This window comes from Bombina bombina, chromosome 9, assembly GCF_027579735.1.
Source record: "Bombina bombina isolate aBomBom1 chromosome 9, aBomBom1.pri, whole genome shotgun sequence".
Classification (NCBI taxonomy): domain Eukaryota; kingdom Metazoa; phylum Chordata; class Amphibia; order Anura; family Bombinatoridae; genus Bombina; species Bombina bombina.
Genome location: NC_069507.1, coordinates 288,778,686 through 288,805,329, shown reverse-complemented (window position 1 = coordinate 288,805,329; position 26,644 = coordinate 288,778,686).

Genomic DNA, 26,644 nt, shown 5'->3' with positions numbered 1-26,644 from the left:
ACAGGTAGGGGTGCATAGGTACATGTTATACACAGGTAGGGGTGCATAGGTACACGTTATACACAGGTAGCGGTGCATAGGTACACATTATACACAGGTAGGGGTGCATAGGTACACGTTATACACAGGTAGGGGTGCATAGGTACACGTTATACACAGGTAGCGGTGCATAGGTACACGTTATACACAGGCAGGGGTGCATAGGTACACGTTATACACAGGTAGGGGTGCATAGGTACACGTTATACACAGGTAGGGGTGCATAGGTACACGTTATACACAGGTAGGGGTTTATAGGTACACGTTATACACAGGTAGGGGTGCATAGGTACACGTTATACACAGGTAGGGGTGCATAGGTACACGTTATACACAGGTAGGGGTGCATAGGTACACGTTATACACAGATAGCGGTGCATAGGTACACGTTATACACAGGTAGGGGTGCATAGGTACACGTTATACACAGGTAGGGGTGCATAGGTACACATTATACACAGGTAGGGGTGCATAGGTACACGTTATACACAGGTAGCGGTGCATAGGTACATGTTATACACAGGTAGGGGTGCATAGGTACACGTTATACACAGGTAGCGGTTCATAAGTACAAGTTATACACAGGTAGGGGTGCATAGGTACACGTTATACATAGGTAGGGGTGCATAGGTACACGTTATACACAAGTAGGGGTGCATAGGTACACGTTATACACAGGTAGGGGTGCATAGGTACACGTTATACATAGGTAGGGGTGCATAGGTACACGTTATACACAGGTAGGGGTGCATAGGTACACGTTATACATAGGTAGGGGTGCATAGGTACACGTTATACACAGGTAGGGGTGCATAGGTATACGTTATACACAGGTAGGGGTGCATAGGTACACGTTATACAAAGGTAGGGGTGCATAGGTACACGTTATACACAGGTAGGGGTGCATAGGTACACGTTATACATAGGTAGGGGTGCATAGGTACACGTTATACACAGGTAGGGGTGCATAGGTACACGTTATACACAGGTAGGGGTGCATAGGTACACGTAATACACAGGTAGGGGAATACAGCTACACGTTATACACAGGAAGGGGTGCATAGGTACACGTTATACACAGGTATGGGTGCATAGGTACACGTTATACACAGGTAGGGGTGCATAGGTACACGTTATACACAGGTAGGGGTGCATAGGTACACGTTATACACAGGTAGGGGTGCATAGGTACACTTTATACACAGGAAGGGGAATACAGCTACACATTATACACAGGAAGGGGAATACAGCTGCACATTATACACACCTAGGGGTTTACAGCTGCACATTTTTCACACCTAGGGGTATACAGCTGCACATTAAACACAGATAGGGGTATACAGCTGCACATTATACACACCTAGGGGTATACAGCTGCACATTATACACACCTATGGGTATACAGCTGCACATTATACACACCTAGGGGTATACAGCTGCACATTATACACACCTAGGGGTATACAGCTGCACATTATACACAGATAGGGGTATACAGCTGCACATTATACACACCTACGGGTACACAGCTGCACATTATACACACCTAGGGGTATACAGCTGCACATTATACACAGATAGGGGTATACAGCTGCACATTATACACACCTAGGGGTATACAGCTGCACATTATACACACCTAGGGGTATATGGCTGCACATTATACACACCTAGGGGTATACAGCTGCACATTATACACACCTAGGGGTATACAACTGCACATTTTACACACCTAGGGGTATACAGCTACACATTATACACACCTAGGGGTATACAGCTGCACATTATACACAGGTAGGGGTATACAGCGGCACATTATACACAGATAGGGGTATACAGCTGTACATTATACACACCTAGGGGAATACAACTGCACAATATACACAGATAGGGGTATACAGCTGCACATTATACAGAGATAGGGGTATACAGCTGAACATTATACAGAGATAGGGGTATACAGCTGCACATTGTACACATCTAGGGGTATACAGTTGCACATTATACACCTCTAGGGGTGTACAGCTGCACATTATACACAGATAGAGGTATACAGCTGCACATTATACACAGATAGGGGAATACAGCTGCACATTATAGACACCTAGGGGTATACAGCTGCACATTATACACAGGTTGAGGTATACAGCGGCATATTATACACAGATAGGGGTATATAGCTGCACATTATACAGAGATAGGGGTATACAGCTGCACAATATACAGAGATAGGGGTATACATAGGGTTGCCACCCATCCCTTAAAATACAGAACACTTATAAGTTGCACATGCTGCAGGGTGTGCAGGGAGGAATATGAATAGTGCTGTCCAGAAACACAATACATGTTCCTCCCTGCACACCCTGCAGCATGTGTTACTCATAAGTGTCCAGGAAAACATGGCTGAGGTGGCAACCCTAGGTATACAGCTGCATATTTTACATAGATAGGGGTATACAGCTGCCCATTGTACACATCTAGGGGTATACAGTTGCACATTATACACCTCTAGGGGTATACAGCTGCACATTATACACAGATAGGGGTATAAAGCTGCACATTATACAGAGATAGGGTTATACAGCTGCACATTATACACAGATAGGGGTATACAGCTGCACATTATACACAGATAGGGGCATACAGCTGCACATTATACACACCTAGGGGTATACAGCTGCACATTATACACAACTAGGGGTATACAGCTGCACATTATACACAGATAGGGGTATGCAGCTGCACATTATACACACCTAGGGGTATACAGCTGCACATTATACACAACTAGGGGTATACAGCTGCACATTATACACAGATAGGGGTATGCAGCTGCACATTATACACACCTAGGGGTATACAACTGCACATTATACATAGATGGGGTATAAAGCTGCACATTAGACACACCTAGAGGTATACAGCTGCACTTTATACACACCTAGGGGTATACAGCTGCACATAATACACACCTAGGGTTATACAACTGCACATTATACACCTCTAGGGGTATAGAGCTGCACATTATACACAGATAGGGGTATAAAGCTGTACATTATACAGAGATAGGGTTATACAGCTGCACATTATACACAGATAGGGGTATACAGCTGCACATTATACACACCTAGGGGTATACAGCTGCACATTATACACAGATAGGGGCATACAGCTGCACATTGTACACATCTAGGGGTATACAGTTGCACATTATACACCTGTAGGGGTATACAGCTGCACATTATACACAGATAGGGGTATAAAGCTGCACATTATACAGAGATAGGGTTATACAGCTGCACATTATACACAGATAGGTGTATACAGCTGCACATTATACACACCTAGGGGTATACAGCTGCACATTATACACAGATAGGGGCATACAGCTGCACATTATACACACCTAGGGGTATACAGCTGCACATTATACACAACTAGGGGTATACAGCTGCACATTATACACAGATAGGGGTATGCAGCTGCACATTATACACACCTAGGGGTATACAGCTGCACATTATACACAGATAGGGGCATACAGCTGCACATTATACACACCTAGGGGTATACAGCTGCACATTATACACAGATAGGGGCATACAGCTGCACATTATACACACCTAGGGGTATACAGCTGCACATTATACACAACTAGGGGTATACAGCTGCACATTATACACAACTAGGGGTATACAGCTGCACATTATACACAGATAGGGGTATGCAGCTGCACATTATACACACCTAGGGGTATACAACTGCACATTATACACGGATGGGGTATACAGCTGCACATTAGACACACATAGAGGTATACAGCTGCACTTTATACACACCTAGGGTTATACAGCTGCACATAATACACACCTAGGGGTATACAACGGCACATTATACACAGATAGGGGTATACAGCTGCACATTATACACAGATAGGGGTATACAGCTGCACATTATACACAGATAGGGGTATACAGCTGCACATTATACACACCTAGGGATATACAGCTGCACATTATACACACCTAGGGGTATACAGCTGCACATTATACACAGATAGGGGTATACAGCTGCACATTAGACACACCTAGAGGTATACAGCTGCACTTTATACACACCTAGGTGTACACAGCTGCACATTATACACAGATAGGGGTATACAGTTGCACATTATACACACCTAGGGGTATACAGCTGCACATTAGACACACCTAGAGGTATACAGCTGCACATTATACACACCTAGGGGTATACAGCTGTACATAATACACACCTAGTGGTATACAGCTGCACATTATACACATCTAGGTGTATACAGCTGCACATTATACACATCTAGGGGTTTACAGCTGCACATTATACACAGATAGGGGTATACAGCTACACATTATACACATCTAGGGGTTTACAGCTGCACATTATACACATCTAGGTGTATACAGCTGCACATTATACACATCTAGGGGTTTACAGCTGCACATTAGACACACCTAGAGGTATACAGCTGCACATTATACACACCTAGGGGTATACAGCTGCACATAATACACACCTAGGGATATACAGCTGCACATTATACACACCTAGGGGTATACAGCTGCACATTATACACAGATAGGGGTATACAGCTGCACATTAGACACACCCAGAGGTATACAGCTGCACTTTATACACACCTAGGTGTATACAGCTGCACATTATACACACCTAGGGGTATAGAGCTGTACATTATACACATATAGGGGTATACAGCTGCACATTATACACACCTAGGGGTGTACAGTGTATACAGCTGCACATTATACACACCTAGGGGTATACAGATGCACATTATACACACCTAGGGGTATACAGCTGCACATTATACACACCTAGGGGTATACAGCTGCACATTATACACATATAGGGGTATACAGCTGCACATTATACACAGGAAGGGGTATACAGCTGCATGTTATACACATATAGGGGTATACAGCTGCACATTATACACAGATAGGGGTATACAGCTGCACATTATACACATATAGGGGTATACAGCTGCACCTTATACACAGGTAGGGGTATACAGCTGCACATTATACAGAGATAGGGGTATACAGCTGAACATTATACACAGATAGGGGTATAAAGCTGCACATTATACACAGATAGGTGTATACAGCTGCACATTATACACAGATAGGGGTATACAGCTGCACATTATACACACCTAGGGGTATACAGCTGCACATTATACACAGGTAGGGGTATACAGCGGCATATTATACACAGATAGGGGTATACAGCTGCACATTATACAGAGATAGGGGTATACAGCGGCATATTTTACATAGATAGGGGTATACAGCTGCCCATTGTACACATCTAGGAGTATACAGTTGCACATTATACAACTCTAGGGGTATTCAGCTGCACATTATACAGAGATAGGGGTATACAGCTGCACATTATACACAGGTAGGGGTATACAGCTGCACATTATACACAGATAGGGGCATACAGCTGCACATTATACACAGATAGGTGTATACAGCTACACATTATACACACCTAGGGGTATACAGCTACACATTATACACACCTAGGGGTATACAGCTGCACATTATACACATCTAGGGGTATACAGCTGCACATTATACACAAATAGGGGTATACAGCTGCACATTATACACAGATAGGGGTATGCAGCTGCACATTATACACACCTAGGGGTATACAGCTGCACATTATACACACCTAGGGGTATACAACTGCACATTATACACAGATAGGGGTATACAGCTGCACATTATACACACCTAGGGTTATACAACTGCACAGTATACACACCTAGGGGTATACAGCTGCACATTATACACACCTAGTGGTATACAGCTGCACATTATACACACCTAGGTGTATACAGCTGCACATTATACACAGATAGGGGTATACAGCTGCACATTATCAAAAGATAGGGGTATACAGTTGCACATTATACACAGATAGGGGTATACAGCTGCACATTATCAAAAGATAGGGGTATACAGTTGCACATTATACACACCTAGGGGTTTACAGCTGCACATTATACACAGATAGGGGTATACAGCTGCACATTATACACACCTAGGGATATAAGGCTGCACATTATACACACCTAGGGGTATACAGCTGCACATTTACACAGATAGGGGTATACAGCTGCACATTATACACACCTAGTGGTATACAGCTGCACTTTATACACACCTAGGTGTATACAGCTGCACATTATACACAGATAGGGGTATACAGCTGCACATTATACACACCTAGGGGTATACAGCTGCACATTATACACACCTAGAGGTATACAGCTGCACTTTATACACACCTAGGTGTATACAGCTGCACATTATACACAGATAGGGGTATACAGCTGCACATTATACACACCTAGGGGTATACAGCTGCACATTATACACACCTAGGGGTATACAGCTGCACATTATACACACCTAGGGGTATACAGATGCACATTATACACACCTAGGGGTATACGGCTGCACATTATACACAGATAGGGGTATAAAGCTGCACATTATACACAGATAGGGGCATAAGGCTGCACATTATACACACCTAGGGGTATACAGCTGCACATTATACACACCTAGGGGAATACAGCTGCACATTATACACAGGTAGGGGCATACAGCTGCACATTATACACACCTAGGGGTATACAACTGCACATTATACAGAGATAGGGGTATAAAGCTGCACATTATACACAGATAGGTGTATACAGCTGCACATTATACACATATAGGGGTATACAGCTGCACATTATACACACCTAGGGGTATACAGCTGCACATTATACACAGGTAGGGGTATACAGCGGCATATTATACACAGATAGGGGTATACAGCTGCACATTATACAGAGATAGGGGTATACAGCTGCACATTATACAGAGATAGGGGTATACAGCTGCATATTTTACATAGATAGGGGTATACAGCTGCACATTGTACACATATAGGGGTAACAGATGCACATTATACACAGATAGGGGTATAAAGCTGCACATTATGCAGAGATAGGGGTATACAGCTGCACATTATACACACGTAGGGGTACATAGCTACACATTATACACACCTGGGGGTATACAGCTGCACATTATACACAGATAGGGGCATACAGCTGCACATTATACACACCTAGGGGTATACAGCTGCACATTATACACACCTAGGGGTATACAGCTGCACATTATACACACCTAGGGGTATACAGCTGCACATTATACACACCTAGGGGTATACAGCTGCACATTATATACAGATAGGGGTATACAGCTGCACATTATACACACCTAGGGCTATACAACTGCACATTATACACAGATAGGGGTATACAGCTGCACATTATACACACCTAGGGGTATACAGCTGCACATTATACACAGATAGGGGTATACAGCTGCACATTATACGCAGATAGGGGTAAACAGCTGCACATTATACACACCTAGGGTTATACAGCTACACATTATACACAGATAGGGGTATACAGCTGCACATTATACGCATATAGGGGTAAACAGCTGCACATTATACACACCTAGGGGTATACAGCTACACATTATACACAGATAGGGGTATACAGCTGCACATTATACGCAGATAGGGGTATACAGCTACACATTATACACAGATAGGGGTATACAGCTGCACATTATACGCAGATAGGGGTATACAGCTGCACATTATACACAGATAGGTGTATACAGCTGCACATTATACACAGATAGGGGTATACAGCTGCACATTATACACACCTAGGGGTATACAGCTGCACATTATATACCTTACCTTAGATTTCATGTGACTCTTTTCCCTGAGTGTCTGTTACCTTAGATATCATGTGACTCTTTTCCCTGAGTTTCTGTTACCTTAGATTTCATGTGACTCTTTTCCCTGAGTGTCTCTTACCTTAGATATCATGTGACTCTTTTCCCTGAGTGTCTGTTACCTTAGATTTCATGTGACTCTTTTCCCTGAGTGTCTCTTACCTTAGATTTAATGTGACTCTTTTCCCTGAGTGTCTCTTACCTTAGATTTAATGTGACTCTTTTCCCTGAGTGTCTGTAACCTTAGATTTCATGTGACTCTTTTCCCTGGGTGTCTGTAACCTTAGATTTCATGTGACTCTTTTCCCTGAGTGTCTGTTACCTTAGATTTCATGTGACTCTTTTCCCTGAGTGTCTCTTACCTTAGATTTCATGTGACTCTTTTCCCTGAGTGTCTGTAACATTAGATTTCATGTGACTCTTTTCCCTGAGTGTCTGTAACCTTAGATTTCATGTGACTCTTTTCCCTGAGTGTCTGTAACCTTAGATTTCATGTGACTATTTTCCCTGAGTGTCTCTTACCTTAGATTTCATGTGACTCTTTTCCCTGAGTGTCTGTAACCTTAGATTTCATGTGACTATTTTCCCTGAGTGTCTGTTACCTTAGATTTCATGTGATTCTTTTCCCTGAGTGTCTGTTACCTTAGATTTCATGTGACTCTTTTCCCTGAGTGTCTGTTACCTTAGATTTCATGTGACTCTTTTCCCTGAGTGTCTCTTACCTTAGATTTCATGTGACTCTTTTCCCTGAGTGTCTGTTACCTTAGATTTCATGTGACTCTTTTCCCTGAGTGTCTGTAACCTTAGATTTCATGTGACTCTTTTCCCTGAGTGTCTCTTACAATAGATTTCATGTGACTCTTTTCCCTGAGTGTCTGTAACCTTAGATTTCATGTGACTCTTTTCCCTGAGTGTCTCTTACCTTAGATTTCATGTGACTATTTTCCCTGAGTGTCTGTTACCTTAGATTTCATGTGACTCTTTTCCCTGAGTGTCTGTTACCTTAGATTTCATGTGACTCTTTTCCCTGAGTGTCTGTTACCTTAGATATCATGTGACTCTTTTCCCTGAGTGTCTGTAACCTTAGATTTCATGTGACTCTTTTCCCTGAGTGTCTGTAACCTTAGATTTCATGTGACTCTTTTCCCTGAGTGTCTGTAACGTTAGATTTCATGTGACTCTTTTCCCTGAGTGTCTGTAACGTTAGATTTCATGTGACTCTTTTCCCTGAGTGTCTCTTACCTTAGATTTAATGTGACTCTTTTCCCTGAGTGTCTCTTACCTTAGATTTAATGTGACTCTTTTCCCTGAGTGTCTGTAACCTTAGATTTCATGTGACTCTTTTCCCTGAGTGTCTGTAACCTTAGATTTCATGTGACTATTTTCCCTGAGTGTCTGTTACCTTAGATTTCGTGTGATTCTTTTCCCTGAGTGTCTGTTACCTTAGATTTCATGTGACTCTTTTCCCTGAGTGTCTCTTACCTTAGATTTCATGTGACTCTTTTCCCTGAGTGTCTCTTACCTTAGATTTCATGTGACTCTTTTCCCTGAGTGTCTCTTACCTTAGATTTCATGTGACTCTTTTCCCTGAGTGTCTGTTACCTTAGATTTCATGTGACTCTTTTCCCTGAGTGTCTGTTACCTTAGATTTCATGTGACTCTTTTCCCTGAGTGTCTGTAACCTTAGATTTCATGTGACTCTTTTCCTCAGTGTCTGTTACCTTAGATTTCATGTGACTCTTTTCCCTGAGTGTCTGTAACATTAGATTTCATGTGACTCTTTTCCCTGAGTGTCTGTTACCTTAGATTTCATGTGACTCTTTTCCCTGAGTGTCTGTTACCTTAGATTTCATGTGACTCTTTTCCCTGAGTGTCTGTTACCTTAGATTTCATGTGACTCTTTTCCCTGAGTGTCTGTAACCTTAGATTTCATGTGACTCTTTTCCCTGAGTGTCTGTAACCTTAGATTTCATGTGACTCTTTTCCCTGAGTGTCTGTAACCTTAGATTTCATGTGACTCTTTTCCCTGAGTGTCTGTTACCTTAGATTTCATGTGACTCTTTTCCCTGAGTGTCTGTAACCTTAGATTTCATGTGACTCTTTTCCCTGAGTGTCTCTTACCTTAGATTTCATGTGACTCTTTTCCCTGAGTGTCTCTTACCTTAGATTTCATGTGACTCTTTTCCCTGAGTGTCTCTTACCTTAGATTTAATGTGACTCTTTTCCCTGAGTGTCTGTAACCTTAGATTTCATGTGACTCTTTTCCCTGAGTGTCTGTTACCTTAGATTTCATGTGACTCTTTTCCCTGAGTGTCTGTTACCTTAGATTTCATGTGACTCTTTTCCCTGAGTGTCTCTTACCTTAGATTTCATGTGACTCTTTTCCCTGAGTGTCTCTTACCTTAGATTTCATGTGACTCTTTTCCCTGAGTGTCTCTTACCTTAGATTTCATGTGACTCTTTTCCCTGAGTGTCTGTTACCTTAGATTTCATGTGACTCTTTTCCCTGAGTGTCTGTAACCTTAGATTTCATGTGACTCCTTTTCCCTGAGTGTCGTTACTTAGATTTCATGTGACTCTTTTCCTGAGTGTCTCTTACCTTAGATTTCATGTGACTCTTTTCCCTGAGTGTCTCTTAACCTTAGATTTCATGTGACTCTTTTCCCTGAGTGTCTGTAACCTTAGATTTCATGTGACTCTTTTCCCTGAGTGTCTGTTACCTTAGATTTCATGTGACTCTTTTCCCTGAGTGTCTGTTACCTTAGATTTCATGTGACTCTTTTCCCTGAGTGTCTGTTACCTTAGATTTCATGTGACTCTTTTTCCTGAGTGTCTCTTACCTTAGATTTCATGTGACTCTTTTCCCTGAGTGTCTGTAACCTTAGATTTCATGTGACTCTTTTCCCTGAGTGTCTGTTACCTTAGATTTCATGTGACTCTTTTCCCTGAGTGTCTGTTACCTTAGATTTCATGTGACTCTTTTCCCTGAGTGTCTCTTACCTTAGATTTCATGTGACTCTTTTCCCTGAGTGTCTGTTACCTTAGATTTCATGTGACTCTTTTCCCTGAGTGTCTGTAACATTAGATTTCATGTGACTCTTTTCCCTGAGTGTCTCTTACCTTAGATTTCATGTGACTCTTTTCCCTGAGTGTCTGTTACCTTAGATTTCATGTGACTCTTTTCCCTGAGTGTCTCTTACCTTAGATTTCATGTGACTCTTTTCCCTGAGTGTCTCTTACCTTAGATTTCATGTGACTCTTTTCCCTGAGTGTCTCTTACCTTAGATTCCATGTGACTCTTTTCCCTGAGTGCCTGTAACCTTAGATTTCATGTGACTCTTTTCCCTGAGTGTCTGTTACCTTAGATTTCATGTGACTCTTTTCCCTGAGTGTCTGTTACCTTAGATTTCATGTGACTCTTTTCCCTGAGTGTCTGTAACCTTAGATTTCATGTGACTCTTTTCCCTGAGTGTCTGTTACCTTAGATTTCATGTGACTCTTTTCCCTGAGTGTCTGTTACCTTAGATTTCATGTGACTCTTTTCCCTGAGTGTCTGTTACCTTAGATTTCATGTGACTCTTTTCCCTGAGTGTCTGTTACCTTAGATTTCATGTGTCTCTTTTCCCTGAGTGTCTGTTACCTTAGATTTCATGTGACTCTTTTCCCTGAGTGTCTGTTACCTTAGATATCATGTGACTCTTTTCCCTGAGTGTCTGTAACCTTAGATTTCATGTGACTCTTTTCCCTGAGTGTCTGTAACCTTAGATTTCATGTGACTCTTTTCCCTGAGTGTCTGTTACCTTAGATTTCATGTGACTCTTTTCCCTGAGTGTCTCTTACCTTAGATTTCATGTGACTCTTTTCCCTGAGTGTCTGTAACCTTAGATTTCATGTGACTCTTTCCTGAGTGTCTGTAACCTTAGATTTCATGTGACTCTTTTCCCTGAGTGTCCTGTTACCTTAGATTTCATGTGGACTCTTTTCCCTGAGTGTCTGTTACCTTAGATTTCATGTGACTCTTTTCCCTGAGTGTCTCTTACCTTAGATTTCATGTGACTCTTTTCCCTGAGTGTCTGTTACCTTAGATTTCATGTGACTCTTTTTCCTGAGTGTCTCTTACCTTAGATTTCATGTGACTCTTTTCCCTGAGTGTCTGTTACCTTAGATTTAATGTGACTCTTTTCCCTGAGTGTCTCTTACCTTAGATTTCATGTGACTCTTTTCCCTGAGTGTCTCTTACCTTAGATTTCATGTGACTCTTTTCCCTGAGTGTCTCTTACCTTAGATTTCATGTGACTCTTTTCCCTGAGTGTCTGTAACCTTAGATTTCATGTGACTCTTTTCCCTGAGTGTCTGTTACCTTAGATTTCATGTGACTCTTTTCCCTGAGTGTCTGTAACCTTAGATTTCATGTGACTCTTTTCCCTGAGTGTCTGTTACCTTAGATTTCATGTGACTCTTTTCCCTGAGTGTCTGTTACCTTAGATTTCATGTGACTCTTTTCCTGAGTGTCTCTTACCTTAGATTTCATGTGACTCTTTTCCCTGAGTGTCTGTAACCTTAGATTTCATGTGACTCTTTTCCCTGAGTGTCTCTTACCTTAGATTTCATGTGACTCTTTTCCCTGAGTGTCTCTTACCTTAGATTTCATGTGACTCTTTTCCCTGAGTGTCTGTAACCTTAGATTTCATGTGACTCTTTTCCCTGAGTGTCTCTTACCTTAGATTTCATGTGACTCTTTTCCCTGAGTGTCTCTTACCTTAGATTTCATGTGACTCTTTTCCCTGAGTGTCTCTTACCTTAGATTTCATGTGACTCTTTTCCCTGAGTGTCTCTTACCTTAGATTTCATGTGACTCTTTTCCCTGAGTGTCTCTTACCTTAGATTTCATGTGACTCTTTTCCCTGAGTGTCTCTGGTGCTTCCGTCTTCTTCCTCTCTTGTCTCTGGTATAACTGGACATACAGAGTCTGAACTGGTTTCTCTCCAGTTGATTCTGGACGTCCCAGTTCTCATAGGGTGTATTTCCCTCCCCCCTCACCTACCCTTGTTATTACCTGGGAATGTCTGTGCCTCATTTACATCACAGAGAGTTTTATAAACACTTAGGTGCTGTATGTCCCAACTGAGTCTCATGGAGCGTGAAAATACACAGACATTGTGACAACAGACACTTATAGGTATCAGCACCTGCATACAGGTATCGCAATACACAGATATCACAGTACACACACACACAGGTATCACAATACACAGATATCACAGTACACACACACAGGTATCACAATACACAGATATCACAGTACACACACACAGGTATCGCAATACACAGATATCACAGTACACACACACAGGTATCGCAATACACAGATATCACAGTACACACACACAGGTATCACAATACACACACACAAGTATCGCAATACACAGATATCACAGTACACACACACACAGGTATCACAATACACAGATATCACAGTACACACACACAGGTATCACAATACACAGATATCACAGTACACACACACAGGTATCATAATACACAGATATCACAGTACACACACACAGGTATAGCAATACACAGATATCACAGTACACACACACAGGTATCACAATACACAGATATCACAGTACACACACACAGGTATCACAATACACAGATATCACAGTACACACACACAGGTATCGCAATACACAGATATCACAGTACACACACACAGGTATCACAATACACAGATATCACAGTACACACACACAGGTATCACAATACACAGATATCACAGTACACACACACAGGTATCGCAATACACAGATATCACAGTACACACACACAGGTATCACAATACACACATATCACAGTACACACACACAGGTATCACAATACACAGATATCACAGTACACACACACAGGTATCACAATACACAGATATCACAGTACACACACACAGGTATCACAATACACAGATATCACAGTACACACACACAGGTATCACAATACACAGATATCACAGTACACACACAGGTATCGCAATACACAGATATCACAGTACACACACACAGGTATCGCAATACACAGATATCACAGTACACACACACACAGGTATCACAATACACAGATATAACAGTACACACACACACAGGTATCACAATACACAGATATCACAGTACACACACACAGGTATCACAATACACAGATATCACAGTACACACACAGGTATCACAATACACAGATATCACAGTACACACACACAGGTATCGCAATACACAGATATCACAGTACACACACACAGGTATCACAATACACAGATATCACAGTACACACACACAGGTATCACAATACACAGATATCACAGTACACACACAGGTATCACAATACACACATATCACAGTACACACACACAGTATTACAATACACAGATATCACAGTACACACACACAGGTATCACAATACACATATTTCACAATACACACACACAGGTATCACAATACACAGATATCACAGTACACACACACAGGTATCACAATACACAGATATCACAGTACACACACACAGGTATCACAATACACAGATATCACAGTACACACACACACAGGTATCACAATACACAGATATCACAGTACACACACACAGGTATCACAATACACAGATATCACAGTACACACACACAGGTATCACAATACACAGATATCACAGTACACACACAGGTATCGCAATACACAGATATCACAGTACACACACACAGGTATCGCAATACACAGATATCACAGTACACACACACACACAGGTATCACAATACACAGATATCACAGTACACACACACAGGTATCACAATACACAGATATCACAGTACACACACACAGGTATCACAATACACAGATATCACAGTACACACACAGGTATCACAATACACAGATATCACAGTACACACACACAGGTATTGCAATACACAGATATCACAGTACACACACACAGGTATCGCAATACACATATATCACAGTACACACACACAGGTATTGCAATACACAGATATCACAGTACACACACACAGGTATCGCAATACACAGATATCACAGTACACACACACAGGTATCGCAATACACAGATATCACAGTACACACACACAATATTACAATACACAGATATCACAGTACACACACACAGGTATCACAATACACAGATATCACAGTACACACACAGGTATCACAATACACACATATCACAGTACACACACACAGTATTACAATACACAGATATCACAGTACACACACAGGTATCACAATACACAGACATTGTGACATCAGACACTTATAGGTATCAGCACCTGCATACAGGTATCGCAATACACAGATATCACAGTACACACACACAGGTATCGCAATACACAGATATCACAGTACACACACACAGTGACCCCTCCATAGTCAAGTTAGGCATATAACCCCCCAAATAACACACTTCACACACTTTAATGGGGTTGAAGGGCCGCAGCTCCTTTATTAACATAAAACTATAAATATAAATAACATCAACTTAATAACCAACCACCGTGCTTGCCCCCACTGCTCAACCACAAGCCCCGCCCAACCCAAGGGAGGGGCTACCACTATAAATCAACCCCCTGTTGTTGAAACAGGGAGTCCCAACCACCTCATTACAGGCGTAAGCCTCTACCGACCAGGGCAAGCACCCCGCCACCCCTCACCCCCCGGGTGAGAACCGCCAACCAGATCTAAGGCCTGTTCAATCCCCTCTTTCAAGGTAAAATTAAAAAGGTGCAAACCAACCTCATTAAGGTGGACCCCATCCTTCAAATAAAAACATCTTCCTGACTCCCCCTCGAATTCTACATGCCTCAAGCCTACTCCCCCAATCTTCCTCACATAGCCACTCACCATTCTATTAATCTTCCGTCTGGAAGCCTCCAACCTCCCCACATCCACGCTGACCTCCAGACCAAACGGCTCTCGATCTCCGACCATACCAAGATAATCCCCGGAAAGAGCTGCCTCAGCCGGTCCATTCCCCTTTTTACCTCTTCCACCAAATCTTTCTGGGACATGAATCCCAAATCATTCCCTCCCAAATGTATCACTAGAATCCGAGGGGGAGCAAACAACCTTGCATACTCCACTACCTTTCCCACTAGTTGGGTCCACCTCATGCCCCGCACCCCAAACCACTTTAACTCAATTTTTTCCCTTGCCATCCCCAACTGCATGCCGTCTTCCTTCACCGCGGCAGCCGTCCTGGCCCAGTACACATATGAATGTCCGATCACCCAACCCCTCACCGGACCTGTCAAAACAAAATAAAGCCGTATCAGCTGCCGCACCCCACACCTACACCCTCATTCCCAATCTTACATATCCCCTAAACCGAGCGGATCTCCACCTCCCAATCCTCTTTATCGCTGCCGCATCCAGCCCCCACCCTGCAGCCTCTGTTGCTGCCCCAATCCTAAAGGAGTGTGACCCAAACGCCATCCCCCCCAACCCCAGGGCCCACAACGCCTTTCTATACACTGACATAAACTGGAACTTCGACATTGCCGATCCATCCTCGTGAACCAACAAAGGTCCCCGTCCCCTAGGGCGTATGCTGAGGTAATGCCGGACTGCTGCTACTGGGCAACAATCCCCCCCCACCTTCCTTACTGTAATCAGGCATCCTCTCCCCATCTGATCCGTCTTTGACCTTCTCAGCCACAGCTCCACCGCTCCCTCACTCACAGTCACCTCATCCCACCCTATTCTTCCCCACTAGCTCCGATATCCTGAATGCCCCAAAAAATGCGAGAATAAAAGCCGCTTTAAACAGTGCCACTTCAAACCTCGTGAAACACAAGCCCTCCAGGCTGCCCACTATCCTTTCCAAGATTGAAAAAGTCACCGGCCCTTCTGCCATCTGGCATCCTTCTCCCCCTGCACAAACCCCTAACCGCCATCCTTACCACAAATATCTTTGTTAAGTCCCTCTGCCCCAACAATTGGAACCAAAAAGCTAATGCTGCCACCCGTTTTCGTACCTCAGAAGGCAACAGCCTCTCCTCCCTCCATTTCTTCACCCAGTTCAACAAAACCCCTAGCTGCCTTCCCCCATCTCCCAGTAAATGATGTCCCCCTTCCAACTCACACCATTTTTTCCACAACCGGGCGTATGCCCGCCATGTTGTACCAGCCAAAGATCCCTGAATCAGATCGATCATCCCATGCCACCCACCTTCCACAGATCCCTCGGGCAGGGAACCCCCTTCTCGTCTGCCTCTGGTGCCGCCTCGCAAAACTGCTCCCACTGGAAACGGGACAAAGAGTCAGCTATAACATTCAGCTTCCCCGGCACATGGATAGCCCTAAAAGAAACGTTATTCCGCAAACACTCCAACACAAATGCTCTCAGTAACCTCACCACCTGCGGTGAATTTGCCGACAGCCTGTTAATGGCCATCACCACCCCCAAGTTATCTGAATGAAAAGTCACCCTCTTGTCCCTCAAAATATGGGGCCACACCCGCAATGCCACTACCGCGGGGAAAAACTCCAAGAACTTCAGGTTCTTAGTTAAGCCACTCTCCCTCCAACTATCCGGCCATGCGTCCGCACACCATCTCCCCTGCCAATAAGCTCCGAACCCATGGGCCCCCGAAGCATCTGTGAACAGCCCCAAGTCGCCGTCAGAACAACCTACCTCCTGAATGATCAATTTTCCATTGAATTCTTCCAAGAACGAGATCCACACCCTCAAATCATCCTTCAATTCCCTGGTCAGCCTGATATGGTGACTCGGCTCCGTCACCCCCGCTGTCACCAAGGACAGCCTCTGGCAGAACACCCTACCTATCGGAATGATCCTACACGCAAAGTTCAACTTCCCCAGCAATGACTGCAGCTGCCGCAATGTAACTTTCTGGAGGCTAATGCCACCCTCAGGTTATCCCTCAGGTCCGCCAGCTTGTCTTCTGGGAGCCTGCACTCCATACGAATAGTGTCCAACTGAATACCCAGGAAGCTCAGGGACACCACCGGGCCCTCCGACTTATCTGCCGCCACCGGGATCCCGAAATCACTCGTCACTTCCCCGAACGTCTCCACCAAGTGCTCGCAATCCCCAGAACCCGCCGCCCTGACAAACAAGAAGTCGTCCAGATAGAGTACTACCGAAGATTTCCCCGACTTCTGCCGGACCACCCATTCGACAAAAGAGCTGAACTTCTCAAAATACGCGCAGGAAATCGAACAACCCATAGGGAGACACAGGTCAACAAAAAACGAGCCCTCAAAACAACAGCCCAGCAGGTGATGACACCTAGGGTGCGAAGGCAACAGCCGGAAGGCGGATTCCACATCAGCCTTAGCTAGTAATGCCCCTGGCCCCGCGGCCCTCACCAACACCACAGCCCTGTCAAAAGACGCGTAAGTCACCGAAACCAACTCTGGATCGATGCCATCATTTACTGACAACCCCTTTGGGTGCGACAGGTGGTGTATCATTCTGAATTGTCCCAACCCTTTTTTCAGGACCACTCCCAGAGGCGAAACCCGCAACCCCTCCAACGGCAGACTCTCAAAAGGCCCTGCCATTCTCCCAACCCCACTTCCTTCTGCAAATTCTCCCTAACCACCCCCGGGAATTCCCTCGCAGACTTTAAGTTCCTCCCAAATCCCCCAGCCTTTTGCTCCTTGAACGGAATAATAAAACCTGAGCTAAACCCCGTCAATAGCAATTCGGCATCAGCCGCTCTCCCCCGCCTACTGGCGTAGTCCCTTAGCCACGGCACCATCCTTCCTACCCTCACTGACGTCCGTGCTCGCCACACCCACTTCTCCCGGCTTGCTTCCCTGCCGCGCTTTCTTGAAACACTTAGTGAAGGAGTGGATGCCTCCGCAGCCCGAGCACTCGTGCTTGTACTTACATGATGCCCCAAACCGACACTGCCCTTCATTGAATTGAAAGCATAGGCCCTTGCGCATAACCGTCGATGCGTTACCGCTTCCCCCCCGCTTCCGCCAGTCGGGCCCGACCCCTGAAAGAACTACCCCCCCCAAGAGGCGTCATGATCTCCAGCCACATGCCCATGTCCCTATCATCCCACCGCATCTCGGGCCTGACTGCCATACGCTGCCTGAATCTCTCGTCATACCGCCACCAAGCCGTCCCCCCATACGTACGATACGCGCTGGCTATTTTGTCATAATAGCAGAACAGGGCCGACCCTTGATCCGGGAACTTTTCACTCAACACGCTCGCCCAAAATGCAGAAAGACCTGGACCAGTTCCCAAAGGTCTTCGGCAGCTTCCTCCAACGCTTCTTCCTCTCCTTGTCCTCCTTCTTCCCTTTTTCCTTATCATCTTCCTTTACCTCCAGCACCTGATCCAGCAGGAGTAGCGAAAAGATCTCTAGAAATTCCCTTTTCCAAATCTTCTCCCTCAACTCATTGGTCAGGTGTATCCCCAATGGCCCTATCGAACACAAGCAAGGCTCCTCAAGGCGTCCTCTGGTACCTTCAGCATCTCCCCGCTAGTCCCCGAACTGGCCGCGGCCACAGCATTTCCTCCCGTCTGCGCCACCACCTCTCGGACCTCAGCTCCCGGCTGAGTCCATGCCGCTGCAGGCGACCCCTGCCCATTTGGATTCTCCAAAGCCGCAATTAACCCCTTCAGCCCTGCCAACAGCACCTCCCTCTCTCCAGAGAAACCATCATTCACCCTAGGAAGCAGCTCAGTCGCCTCACTTGCCGACTGCCCTGCCGTTGCCGATTCCTCTCTCCTGCCTTCCTCCCTGCTCCTCTCACCAGGCCTACGGGCCCCGTCTCGACTGACTTCCCTAGGTCTTTCGCCTGTCACCCTGTCTGTCTCCAGGAGGCGTCTCACTGGACCTCTTCTTGCAGGGGACCTCCCTCTGCCGTGTCTGCTCCTGTCTCTGGACCTGTCCACCCTGGCCCAGGTTGGTGATACCACCTCCGCTCCTGCCGGCCCCCTGCGCAGGGGTGACCTCGACCTCCTGCGCCCTCTTGGGGAGTCCCGCCTCCTCTGGGGAGTGCGCACTCTCCCCGTTGCTCGTCCGGATCTTGTTGCCTGTGATGAAGAAACAACTGTCAAAGCACCCCCCCTTCCCCCCCCCCCTCTCCACCCTCTCCACCCTCTCTCTCCTCGCCCCCTGGCCCCTCCCCGTGGCAGGGACAACAACCTTAAAAGCTGCGCCAGTGCTTCACTACCCCCTACCTGGCCAGCCGTTACTGCTCCTGTTGACGTTCCTTCCAGTGGGTCCTCCTCCTCATTGAAGTCCCCGCTGGCTTCAAAAACCACTCTGTCCACAGCTCCAGCTCCTCCAACACCTCCTCATTTTCCGTGGCGGCGTCCGTCGCCACACCCCCAGCCGTCATGGCCTCATCCCCTGTAACACAAAGTAAAAATTAACATCCCCTCAATACTTGAAAACCATCTCCCCCCTCCTCCTCCTCCTCCCTAACCCTGTCATACACCTCCCCCCCCCAGTCTACCTAACCGCTTCCTGCCCTCTCTACCCATACCTTTCATTTTAATTCCCCCTTTTTTCTTTCTTTTTTTTTTTAAAACAAAACCACCCCCTTCCCCTTGCTTCCCATCAATGTCCCCCCTCTATGCCCTCCCCCCCCTCTGCTACCCCGACCTTCCCCCCACCCACACTTGGCCCGATGAAAACCTCCCCCTTGCAGTACAAGCCTAAGGCCCCAAAGTGTTATCACAATACACAGATATCACAGTACACACACAGGTATCACAATACACACATATCACAGTACACACACACCAGTATTACAATACACAGATATCACAGTACACACACACAGGTATCACAATACACATATTTCACAATACACACACACAGGTATCACAATACACAGATATCACAGTACACACACACAGGTATCACAATACACAGATATCACAGTACACACACACAGGTATCACAATACACAGATATCACAGTACACACACACACAGGTATCACAATACACAGATATCACAGTACACACACACAGGTATCACAATACACAGATATCACAGTACACACACACAGGTATCACAATACACAGATATCACAGTACACACACAGGTATCGCAATACACAGATATCACAGTACACACACACAGGTATCGCAATACACAGATATCACAGTACACACACACACACAGGTATCACAATACACAGATATCACAGTACACACACACAGGTATCACAATACACAGATATCACAGTACACACACACAGGTATCACAATACACAGATATCACAGTACACACACAGGTATCACAATACACAGATATCACAGTACACACACACAGGTATTGCAATACACAGATATCACAGTACACACACACAGGTATCGCAATACACATATATCACAGTACACACACACAGGTATTGCAATACACAGATATCACAGTACACACACACAGGTATCGCAATACACAGATATCACAGTACACACACACAGGTATCGCAATACACAGATATCACAGTACACACACACAATATTACAATACACAGATATCACAGTACACACACACAGGTATCACAATACACAGATATCACAGTACACACACAGGTATCACAATACACACATATCACAGTACACACACACAGTATTACAATACACAGATATCACAGTACACACACAGGTATCACAATACACAGACATTGTGACATCAGACACTTATAGGTATCAGCACCTGCATACAGGTATCGCAATACACAGATATCACAGTACACACACACAGGTATCGCAATACACAGATATCACAGTACACACACACAGTGACCCCTCCATAGTCAAGTTAGGCATATAACCCCCCAAATAACACACTTCACACACTTTAATGGGGTTGAAGGGCCGCAGCTCCTTTATTAACATAAAACTATAAATATAAATAACATCAACTTAATAACCAACCACCGTGCTTGCCCCCACTGCTCAACCACAAGCCCCGCCCAACCCAAGGGAGGGGCTACCACTATAAATCAACCCCCTGTTGTTGAAACAGGGAGTCCCAACCACCTCATTACAGGCGTAAGCCTCTACCGACCAGGGCAAGCACCCCGCCACCCCTCACCCCCCGGGTGAGAACCGCCAACCAGATCTAAGGCCTGTTCAATCCCCTCTTTCAAGGTAAAATTAAAAAGGTGCAAACCAACCTCATTAAGGTGGACCCCATCCTTCAAATAAAAACATCTTCCTGACTCCCCCTCGAATTCTACATGCCTCAAGCCTACTCCCCCAATCTTCCTCACATAGCCACTCACCATTCTATTAATCTTCCGTCTGGAAGCCTCCAACCTCCCCACATCCCACGCTGACCTCCAGACCAAACGGCTCTCGATCTCCGACCATACCAAGATAATCCCCGGAAAGAGCTGCCTCAGCCGGTCCATTCCCCTTTTTACCTCTTCCACCAAATCTTTCTGGGACATGAATCCCAAATCATTCCCTCCCAAATGTATCACTAGAATCCGAGGGGGAGCAAACAACCTTGCATACTCCACTACCTTTCCCACTAGTTGGGTCCACCTCATGCCCCGCACCCCAAACCACTTTAACTCAATTTTTTCCCTTGCCATCCCCAACTGCATGCCGTCTTCCTTCACCGCGGCAGCCGTCCTGGCCCAGTACACATATGAATGTCCGATCACCCAACCCCTCACCGGACCTGTCAAAACAAAATAAAGCCGTATCAGCTGCCGCACCCCACACCTACACCCTCATTCCCAATCTTACATATCCCCTAAACCGAGCGGATCTCCACCTCCCAATCCTCTTTATCGCTGCCGCATCCAGCCCCCACCCTGCAGCCTCTGTTGCTGCCCCAATCCTAAAGGAGTGTGACCCAAACGCCATCCCCCCCAACCCCAGGGCCCACAACGCCTTTCTATACACTGACATAAACTGGAACTTCGACATTGCCGATCCATCCTCGTGAACCAACAAAGGTCCCCGTCCCCTAGGGCGTATGCTGAGGTAATGCCGGACTGCTGCTACTGGGCAACAATCCCCCCCCACCTTCCTTACTGTAATCAGGCATCCTCTCCCCATCTGATCCGTCTTTGACCTTCTCAGCCACAGCTCCACCGCTCCCTCACTCACAGTCACCTCATCCCACCCTATTCTTCCCCACTAGCTCCGATATCCTGAATGCCCCAAAAAATGCGAGAATAAAAGCCGCTTTAAACAGTGCCACTTCAAACCTCGTGAAACACAAGCCCTCCAGGCTGCCCACTATCCTTTCCAAGATTGAAAAAGTCACCGGCCTTCTGCCATCTGGCATCCTTCTCCCCCTGCACAAACCCCTAACCGCCATCCTTACCACAAATATCTTTGTTAAGTCCCTCTGCCCCAACAATTGGAACCAAAAAGCTAATGCTGCCACCCGTTTTCGTACCTCAGAAGGCAACAGCCTCTCCTCCCTCCATTTCTTCACCCAGTTCAACAAAACCCCTAGCTGCCTTCCCCCATCTCCCAGTAAATGATGTCCCCCTTCCAACTCACACCATTTTTTCCACAACCGGGCGTATGCCCGCCATGTTGTACCAGCCAAAGATCCCTGAATCAGATCGATCATCCCATGCCACCCACCTTCCACAGATCCCTCGGGCAGGGAACCCCCTTCTCGTCTGCCTCTGGTGCCGCCTCGCAAAACTGCTCCCACTGGAAACGGGACAAAGAGTCAGCTATAACATTCAGCTTCCCCGGCACATGGATAGCCCTAAAAGAAACGTTATTCCGCAAACACTCCAACACAAATGCTCTCAGTAACCTCACCACCTGCGGTGAATTTGCCGACAGCCTGTTAATGGCCATCACCACCCCCAAGTTATCTGAATGAAAAGTCACCCTCTTGTCCCTCAAAATATGGGGCCACACCCGCAATGCCACTACCGCGGGGAAAAACTCCAAGAACTTCAGGTTCTTAGTTAAGCCACTCTCCCTCCAACTATCCGGCCATGCGTCCGCACACCATCTCCCCTGCCAATAAGCTCCGAACCCATGGGCCCCCGAAGCATCTGTGAACAGCCCCAAGTCGCCGTCAGAACAACCTACCTCCTGAATGATCAATTTTCCATTGAATTCTTCCAAGAACGAGATCCACACCCTCAAATCATCCTTCAATTCCCTGGTCAGCCTGATATGGTGACTCGGCTCCGTCACCCCCGCTGTCACCAAGGACAGCCTCTGGCAGAACACCCTACCTATCGGAATGATCCTACACGCAAAGTTCAACTTCCCCAGCAATGACTGCAGCTGCCGCAATGTAACTTTCTGGGAGGCTAATGCCACCCTCAGGTTATCCCTCAGGTCCGCCAGCTTGTCTTCTGGGAGCCTGCACTCCATACGAATAGTGTCCAACTGAATACCCAGGAAGCTCAGGGACACCACCGGGCCCTCCGACTTATCTGCCGCCACCGGGATCCCGAAATCACTCGTCACTTCCCCGAACGTCTCCACCAAGTGCTCGCAATCCCCAGAACCCGCCGCCCTGACAAACAAGAAGTCGTCCAGATAGAGTACTACCGAAGATTTCCCCGACTTCTGCCGGACCACCCATTCGACAAAAGAGCTGAACTTCTCAAAATACGCGCAGGAAATCGAACAACCCATAGGGAGACACAGGTCAACAAAAAACGAGCCCTCAAAACAACAGCCCAGCAGGTGATGACACCTAGGGTGCGAAGGCAACAGCCGGAAGGCGGATTCCACATCAGCCTTAGCTAGTAATGCCCCTGGCCCCGCGGCCCTCACCAACACCACAGCCCTGTCAAAAGACGCGTAAGTCACCGAAACCAACTCTGGATCGATGCCATCATTTACTGACAACCCCTTTGGGTGCGACAGGTGGTGTATCATTCTGAATTGTCCCAACCCTTTTTTCAGGACCACTCCCAGAGGCGAAACCCGCAACCCCTCCAACGGCAGACTCTCAAAAGGCCCTGCCATTCTCCCCAACCCCACTTCCTTCTGCAAATTCTCCCTAACCACCCCCGGGAATTCCCTCGCAGACTTTAAGTTCCTCCCAAATCCCCCAGCCTTTTGCTCCTTGAACGGAATAATAAAACCTGAGCTAAACCCCGTCAATAGCAATTCGGCATCAGCCGCTCTCCCCCGCCTACTGGCGTAGTCCCTTAGCCACGGCACCATCCTTCCTACCCTCACTGACGTCCGTGCTCGCCACACCCACTTCTCCCGGCTTGCTTCCCTGCCGCGCTTTCTTGAAACACTTAGTGAAGGAGTGGATGCCTCCGCAGCCCGAGCACTCGTGCTTGTACTTACATGATGCCCCAAACCGACACTGCCCTTCATTGAATTGAAAGCATAGGCCCTTGCGCATAACCGTCGATGCGTTACCGCTTCCCCCCCGCTTCCGCCAGTCGGGCCCGACCCCTGAAAGAACTACCCCCCCCAAGAGGCGTCATGATCTCCAGCCACATGCCCATGTCCCTATCATCCCACCGCATCTCGGGCCTGACTGCCATACGCTGCCTGAATCTCTCGTCATACCGCCACCAAGCCGTCCCCCCATACGTACGATACGCGCTGGCTATTTTGTCATAATAGCAGAACAGGGCCGACCCTTGATCCGGGAACTTTTCACTCAACACGCTCGCCAAAATGCAGAAAGACCTGGACCAGTTCCCAAAGGTCTTCGGCAGCTTCCTCCAACGCTTCTTCCTCTCCTTGTCCTCCTTCTTCCCTTTTTCCTTATCATCTTCCTTTACCTCCAGCACCTGATCCAGCAGGAGTAGCGAAAAGATCTCTAGAAATTCCCTTTTCCAAATCTTCTCCCTCAACTCATTGGTCAGGTGTATCCCCAATGGCCCTATCGAACACAAGCAAGGCCTCCTCAAGGCGTCCTCTGGTACCTTCAGCATCTCCCCGCTAGTCCCCGAACTGGCCGCGGCCACAGCATTTCCTCCCGTCTGCGCCACCACCTCTCGGACCTCAGCTCCCGGCTGAGTCCATGCCGCTGCAGGCGACCCCTGCCCATTTGGATTCTCCAAAGCCGCAATTAACCCCTTCAGCCCTGCCAACAGCACCTCCCTCTCTCCAGAGAAACCATCATTCACCCTAGGAAGCAGCTCAGTCGCCTCACTTGCCGACTGCCCTGCCGTTGCCGATTCCTCTCTCCTGCCTTCCTCCCTGCTCCTCTCACCAGGCCTACGGGCCCCGTCTCGACTGACTTCCCTAGGTCTTTCGCCTGTCACCCTGTCTGTCTCCAGGAGGCGTCTCACTGGACCTCTTCTTGCAGGGGACCTCCCTCTGCCGTGTCTGCTCCTGTCTCTGGACCTGTCCACCCTGGCCCAGGTTGGTGATACCACCTCCGCTCCTGCCGGCCCCCTGCGCAGGGGTGACCTCGACCTCCTGCGCCCTCTTGGGGAGTCCCGCCTCCTCTGGGGAGTGCGCACTCTCCCCGTTGCTCGTCCGGATCTTGTTGCCTGTGATGAAGAAACAACTGTCAAAGCACCCCCCCCTTCCCCCCCCCCCTCTCCACCCTCTCCACCCTCCCCTCTCCTCGCCCCCTGGCCCCTCCCCGTGGCAGGGACAACAACCTTAAAAGCTGCGCCAGTGCTTCACTACCCCAATACCTGGCCAGCCGTTACTGCTCCTGTTGACGTTCCTTCCAGTGGGTCCTCCTCCTCATTGAAGTCCCCGCTGGCTTCAAAAACCACTCTGTCCACAGCTCCAGCTCCT